At 43.9% G+C, this 7,958-nt stretch overlaps 1 long non-coding RNA gene across 1 annotated transcript; it reads right to left on the reverse strand.

The window, feature by feature from the left end:
- Positions 1 to 1,052: 1,052 nt before the first annotated feature.
- On the reverse strand, positions 1,053 to 6,235 carry LOC128344077 (uncharacterized). Its single transcript, XR_008315659.1, has 3 exons — positions 6,176 to 6,235; positions 2,410 to 2,597; positions 1,053 to 1,912 (listed from the first exon to the last, which is right to left on the reverse strand). It is a non-coding gene; the product is annotated as an uncharacterized LOC128344077 (long non-coding RNA).
- Between the last annotated feature and the right edge of the window lie 1,723 nt (positions 6,236 to 7,958).

Here is a 7,958-nt window from a genome sequence, read left to right on the forward strand (position 1 = left end):
AGTTAGTGAGTGCTTAGATGTGTGGCTACTGCCAGTCCCCATCTGAATGGGGGAAAGAAAATTCAACCCTGTTCTCTAATCTTCCACCTTATTCCAATACGATTTTTGAAAATTATCAAGAAACAGAATAAAATCCTGACAGAGGTGCTCTTACTCCTGTACTTTGGGGCTGAAGTCCAGGGCCTCCACAGCCCCTGGGTCCCCCAAATCCTCTTTAGTCTGTCCCGGGTGGTGTGGTCACCCGGTGGAGCATGATGATGCTTAATTTGCAGGGGAGGGGGGCCCTCCAAAGGCCTTTAGGTCCAGGCTCCAAAATTAGCTAGGTGCACATCTGAATCCTGATATGCTGATAAGAAACCAAACCAGTCCTTCAAACTGCATCCCCAAGTCTGCATAGCAAAGAAAAATGACACACGTGCTTTCCTCCACAGCTTCCAACAACACTCCTCCTGTCCTAAACTCTCCTTCTCCTACATGTGGATTTAATTATAGAGAAGGCAGGAGATTGCACACTCCCCTTTCCAACTGTAGCAATAAGGCCCATACTTAATGCATGCCCTTTCCTTTACTGAAGTGCCCCATAGTCACCTTTTTTTAAAAAGTGGCTAGTGTTTGTCAGTTATACCAGAGCCTTTGCACTTAGCCAGTACACTGAACTACAGAAGTAGGTCTACTTCTTAGAGTAACTGGATCTGCATACTTTCCATCATATTTCCACAAATAAAAGAGCTAGCGACATGAGGTTTAAAAAAGGCTAAAAATGTAAGGAGTTGGCCTACAATCACTTTGATGGAGCCATCCCCTCTATTAATATTGCCTTGGGCAAAGATCAGGGACTGGTATGAGTGACAAACACTACCCACTTTTTTTAAAAGTTACATAATTATTTTATTTTTAAAAACATTTAATGCAATTAGATCATGCGAAATATATTAGGCAACTACCTGGATTTAGGGGTGCATTGATACTTGCTCCTCACCCCAGCCTGTTGTACACTTAGGCTTCCTCTGTGTATTTGCCACCTCTCAGTTCAACTTTTGCATATTGGGACATAAGATTAGAATGGGCCTTCCACATGTACTGCTGTATGCATAAGTGGGTGTGGGGGCGGGATTAGAATACATAAGTACATGTGTAAGGCCCACTCTCACATTCTATCTAACATGCAGAGAGCAGAGCCTCTGACCCTATGGAAGTCAAAGAGCTGGATATATGCAGGTTGGGACAATGCCAGTAGCCACAATTCTAATTCACTCATTGATTAAATGTGTGGACAGAAGTATGAGAAGAGGGCTTATGACTCAGCAACTGAAACCTGCTTCTCACCAGCAAGAGCACACTCCTGCAAATCACACCCATGTTGGAAACTCATGACATTTAATGAAAATATCCAAATGGAACTCATTAAACAGAAATTACATTAGTAGCTCTTCTGCTATTCATTGTTCTTGTTTGCTAGGTATTCCTTATGTACCTGTTTTCAGAAAGACATATTTGACCTCCAAAAATACAAGTATATCTTTTGAAGGAATGAGGGCAATATTACAAAGTTCTTGTCTGTTAGAGTGGCAAAATAGACTAGACCATGTGTTCTCTTGGTGTCTGCACTGTCGAAGAAAGTGACAAATATTGGTATGTGTTTATGCATTAATATGTCTACATTTTGTTGATGGTGATAGATCTTTGTCCATGTCCAATTTGAACGAGATGGAAAACCAAGGGCATGCTGATGGGAATTTGAAAGAGGCTAACTCTCCACATGAAATCAGTGTCTTAATCCTTCATTAATCCTTCATTTGGAGGGCTGGGAGGCACTTTTCATTGCTGGTATTCACCAAGAAATTCTTCACAGTCCTCAGATTTGCTCTCAGGTTAAAGCTGAAGCTTAGCCTGAGTATTCATCTTGGCTGCACTGGAACAGGAAAAGTTATGTTCGAAGCAGGCAATACTATATCATTTCAGCTGAAACCTTAATATGTCTGAGAACTCAGAGGATTTTTACAATTTAATAAAGAGAGTAAGTGTGTTTTCTAAACAATATTTTCCCACCTTCCACAGCCACAGAAATCATCTGTAATTTATTTTTTCCAATGGCAAATATTTCCCACTTTAGAACAATTACAGCCATTCAATACACGGTCCATAGCCATTAGAGAAAGAAATGGCTTCATTGTTATATTTCCATTATTATGAAAAGAAGGTTTTTGTTTAAATCTCTTTCCTTCCTGTGTGTCTCTCCCTACTTCCCATCCCGCAGTTCAGGTATATGACAGAAAAACATGTTAATGGGTCAGAAATCTGTGATCAGCATCTGAAAGCTCTCTGAGCTCTGTGGCTGTGCTAACTATGGCTTGAGCTATTTTCCCTCCCCATTTCCTTAGCTGCCCAGGCTGCTTGGCCATGACTGACTTGCAGATGATGAAGCCTTTGCTGGCAGGTTGCCCAGATAGCAGCTCTCCTACAGATTCCAGTCTCTCTCCAGGAGTTGCCTGCCTTCAGCATAATGGGCAACATTGAAAGCAGCAAGGCATTCGGTCGACAAGGTCAGAGTGCCTTTCATTCCTGCAATAATCAACCAGTGTAGCTCTTCCTCAGACCTGGGGAGAGAGAAGATAGAGGTCAAAAGAGCAATTACATTTCACATTGACTCCAGGAAAGACTTGGAACACAACACTGAAAAGAAAAACAGCACAGAGCTCCCTATCTCTCCCCCGCCCCCGACTCCTTTCCTGGTCGTTATTAATATAGGGTAAAAATAACATAGCAGCCATTTCTATTATAAGCCTGAAAACGGGAAACCATTTTGTTCCAGTTTGTGAAATCTCTTCCCCCGCCACACTCCCTTCTTTCTTTCTTTCCCTGAGACATTTAGCACTGTCAGCATATTACAAAGGAATGTAAATGAGATACACGATGTTATAACCAGATACACTGAGCAAAAGCTATTAATTATGTTAAAAAATGTTAACCCTAGCAGACTGTAGAACAAGCAATTGCGCTAATTTTCAGGCTGTAATCAGGCCTCTCATTAGCATAACAGTATTTATTTAGCATTAAGACAACAATTTGGAGAATATAATTTACTTGGAAATGTCAGTAATTTTCTGCTGGCATATTGTTGTTACAGAGCTACCTTTATTTGACCTTACAAGCTGCCAGCCTTAATTACTCTAATGATATTAACTGTACTGACCAGTCTGATGTAAAGTTGAAATTGCTATTACTGCATGGCTTAGAATGCAGAAAGGTTTGCTTATGCATATTTCTCTCTTGGATTTTGCTTTGTTTTAAAGAGTCAACTTTAAAAAGCTGGGGAGGTAGCCACACAAGTGATTCACAGAACCATTGGTTGCATGGTAGCCTCCTGAAATTCTTGTGTATATTTTTGGAGGAGAACAACCTGAAAACAGTGGTACATTCAGTGACACTCTTTGGACCAGACCTCCAGTCTGAGGTCCAGTCCTCCGCTAGGGGGCAGGGGCTCCAAATGTCCCTTGTAGTGGTAGTGTGCCAAGACCCGGGGGGGACCTCCAACTGTTCCCCCCCGGGGCCTAGATGGTGCCAGTGCCGGCCTGCGGCGACATCCATGTGTGTGGTACAATCCTGCCCCCCCCAGCCTAACCTGCTGCTGAGCTCCTGCCTGCACAGCACCTCCCTCCCTGCCTCTCGTCCCAGGGAGGAGGAACTGCAAGCCAAGGGAGGGCAGAGCCCACCCCAATCTCTTTTTGGGGGGTTGGGAACCACCATGGCAGCCACCTGCCTGCCTGCCTACTTGCTTCCAAGCACAGCTACTTGGTTGGCTTCTACTACTCTCTAATTCTAAGCCTGCCATTACATACAGTGTTGCCAGGTTTTGTGCGGCTGTGATTGGCATCTGTCGGAGGTTGACAGGCTGTGAGCCCTTTTAGCTCCAATCTGAATCCCAGTGACTCTGGATAGACTTCGTATTTGCTCACGTCTCCTTTTTCTTTGATTTTATTGTTCTTAATGCCTTTTATAATTTTTGCTTTTATTATTTTTATTGCTTTTATTGACTTGAAGATGAGCAAGCTGGCTTTAGATCTAATAGATCAGCAATAGATCATTGCCTAATTCTGCAGTACCTTGTGGATAAACATGTTAGGCAATGTAAAAGAGCTCTGTATGCTGCTTTTGTTGACTTTAAAATGGCATTCGATACAATTTCCAGAGGCCTTTTATGGGCAAAATTGGTAGCTTCAACCATTGATCAAAGGTTCTTACTGTATGAAATTTTTTCTTTAAGCATACGTTTTGATTCATATGGCAATCTTACAAATCCAATTCCAATTTTGAAAGGATTGTGCCAAGGTTTTATCCTGGCCCCTTTTCTGTTTAATTATTATGTTAATGATCTAATTAAATGTCTACACAACTCTGATATCCACACCCCGAAACTGGCGGATAAGAGGATTCCAATTTTGATGTACACAGATGATGCGGTTATTCTTTCTCAAACTAGGTTTGGGTTTAAGAGAGCTTTTGATGTCCTTGCCCTCTATTGTAAAGAGTAAGGAAATTTGCTCGGTCTCTAAATGGTCAACAATTAGAGCAAGTAAATCTAATGAAGTACTTAAGGGTAGTTTTTCAGCAAAATGGTGGGAAACTCGCGCACATAAAAATGATAGCCAAGACGGCAAGGCATAGCGCGGCAACAATTTGCAGATTCTATAGAACCCAAGGCGGTGGCTTTATCCCTGCTGCCTTAAAATTGTATTCCACTAAAATAGTCCCCCAGCTCCTGTATGGTATCCAACTAGGGCCATACCCCAATTTTGCTATGTTAGGAAAAAATCAGTCTGGTTTCTTGAGAACTTTGTTTCGTATACCGAGATGTACCTCTAATGTAGATTTACGAATGGAGGCTGGCCTCCTAAAGATTGAGACACGAGCTTGGCTTGCAATCATTCACTATTGAGTAAAAGTACACCTGCGCCCGGTCAGACTCATCCCCATGTTTCTTTCGGTCAACCCTCAGCTGGCCTGGTGCTTAACAGTGAGCGATACACTTCTCTTAGTTGGTTTAGCCCCCAGACAGCTATTGGAATTGGGCCTGGTAAATGCAAAAAGAGTAGTACGACAACGTCTAGAACAGTGTTTCTAAACCTTTTTGAAGTCCAGGACCACTACATCCTTTGTGCGCAGTTTCCTGGACCAGCATTTAGTAAAGGGGTTTCAAGTTTATCTATTAGTACTATACTACAGGCATGCATAACTCAAATGACCTGGTGGGCCAAAACTGACCGTGACTTGGCTCATGGGGAACAAGGTAAATTTTTAGGCTGCTGATTATTAAAGTAACACTTAATATAAATCAATTAATTAAATCAAAGTGGAATTAATTAAAGTGAATTTAATCAGAATTTAACTTTTGAAGTTCTGTCAGGCCAAGATTAATTTAAATTAAAATAAAATAAATTGAATTAAAAATTCTAATAAATACAATAAAATCTGTACAAAATACATAATAAAATGCAGTGTTTTTAAAATAAAATGCTTTCTCTTCCCACTGCTTCCCCTGCTCCCTTCTGCCTCAGTCCATTCCCACATTCTTTCCTTTGTGCCTGTAGAGGCTGAAGGCAAATATCATGGACAGACCTGCCAGACCCTATGCTGAGCCTCAGGTACATGATCACAGGAGAAACTGCTCAAAGTCCATCTTATAGGGGTGACTGGCTTTCAGTTATCAAGCCTTAATGTGTTAATGAGAGCAGCTGCAGAGCAGACCTTTCCTCCCTGCTGCTGCAATAGTACAGCCACTCCTAGCTCCCATGCATAGGCTAAGGGGGTGTTGCTAGAGAAATCAATAAACATCACCACAGCACCGTTTACTGTTGCCCGAAGTCTACTGTGGAGTGGTTTCTCTGGAGCCACACAGGAATCTAAGGGTGATCCAGCTACCCAAAGCCACACAGCATGAGGCAAAGCAAGTTGTTAAAGTACAGCATCACAGGCAATTACCATATCCCCTTCCACTGTAACTCATACCACCAAAATTCCTAAAAATAAAGCAAGGTAAATAACATGGATTCCCCAAGGGAAGGAACAGAGTTACTTGAAGCATTTTAAGAGAGAGCTGATAAACATCCCAATAGCTGCATGGTCAGTATGCACTATTCTGTTGCACCACATATTTGTGGACAATACACACCATTACCTTTTCAAAGTTGCTTCAACCCTGCCCCCCTGGCATGGCTTTCTTTCCCCACATGGGCTCCACCCCTCCCTCCCTCCCCACCCACCCACCCGCCTGCCTGCCTCCTCTGCCTGAGTCCGCCGCTGCCATGTGGCCGAAGACATATATGTGGGGGGGGGGGTGAGCCTTCTATCCCCCACCCTCCCCCCTGTTGGTGGCAGCGGCTGATACAAGAGCACAGCTTTCTCTCCCTGCCGGGTTCCCTCCCTCCCTCCCTCCCCACCCGCCCGCCCGCCTCCTCTGCCAGAACCCGCCGCTGCCGTGTGGCCGACAACATAACTGTGAGAGGGGGCAAGCCTTCTACCCCACCTCCCTCCTCCCCGGCAGCAGTGGCTGATACAAGAGCGACTCCATGGCCTGCTGTCTGGCCCGGCGTCGCTTCCCAACTGCAAGGCGCGCCTGCACAGTTAAGTCTATTAACTACACAAGTGCACTTTGCAGTTGAGAAGCGATGCCGGGCCAGACAGCAGGCCACAGCATCGCTCTTGTATCATCCACCGCCGCCAATGGGTGGGGGGTAGAAAGCTCACCTCCCCCAGCTATGCTTTTGGCCATGCAGCAGCAGTGGGCCCTGGCAAAAGAGGCGGGTGGGCAAAAATGATGGGGAGGGGAAGCCCAGCAGGGAGAAAAAGGCTGCTGCTGGTGGGAGGAGGCACGGAGTGGCACTCAACCCGTCGTGGACCGGTACCAGTCCACGGATCGGCGGTTGAGAAACTGTGGTCAGAAGATATTGAGATTCAAATTAATTAGGCCTCTTTGCCTGAGTACTACAAAGCAATTAAGTCTAGGATGGGTCTTCTTCCTGCTTATTATCTGTCCACCATCTTTTTCAGTAAATTTCACTGGACATTAATGAGAGCTAGGTTTAACGCTCTCCCCTCTGCTTTACTATCTGGGAGATTTCATGGCCTACCCTTGGTGGAACTATGGTGTAGTTGTGGGTCAGGTCGGTGATGCTGAAACCAGGGGCATAGCTATAATTGAGCAAAAGGGTTCAAAGAACACGGGCCCCCAGCTCTTGAGGGCCCTCCAGCTCCAGCCCTCCCTGTTTTCTTCATTGTCTCCCTCACTCTGGGGGGCCGCCAGCGAGAGGGATGAACACGGGCCCCCTTTCCCCTAGCTACGCCCCTGGCTGAAACTAATGCACACATCCTATTACATTGTAAATAAGAGCCCCTGGTGGCGCAGTGGTAAAAAAACTGCCGCCCTGTAACCAGAAGGTTACAAGTTCAATCCTGACCAGGGGCTCAAGGTTGACTCAGCCTTCCATCCTTCTGAGGTCGGTAAAATGAGTACCCAGAATGTTGGGGGCAATATGCTAAATCATTGTAAACCGCTTAGAGAGCTCCGGCTATAGAGCGGTATATAAATGTAAGTGCTATTGCTATTGCTATTGCTAAATTACATCAGGATATCAGGCAATGTTTTATCTTTCCCATAGTGTCTAGATTGTCAGATCAATCAGACAATTCTTTACTTAAATTTTTACTTTTAGACAGGGATTCTTATGTTTCCAATTCTGTAGCAAGGTTTTGTTATATTGCTTCTAGATTGCATAAAGTGGAGTCATTCGGTTATTATTCTGTATTCTGTATTCTGTATTTGTACCTTGTATTTTGTATATTTTGATGTTTGGTCTATGACTAAATAAATATTATCTTATCTATTGCTTTTATTGCGTTTTGTAATTTTTAAACGGGTTTTAAACTGGTTTGAACTGGTTGCTTGGTTTTATTAATATTTT

This window comes from Hemicordylus capensis, chromosome 2, assembly GCF_027244095.1.
Source record: "Hemicordylus capensis ecotype Gifberg chromosome 2, rHemCap1.1.pri, whole genome shotgun sequence".
Taxonomy (NCBI): domain Eukaryota; kingdom Metazoa; phylum Chordata; class Lepidosauria; order Squamata; family Cordylidae; genus Hemicordylus; species Hemicordylus capensis.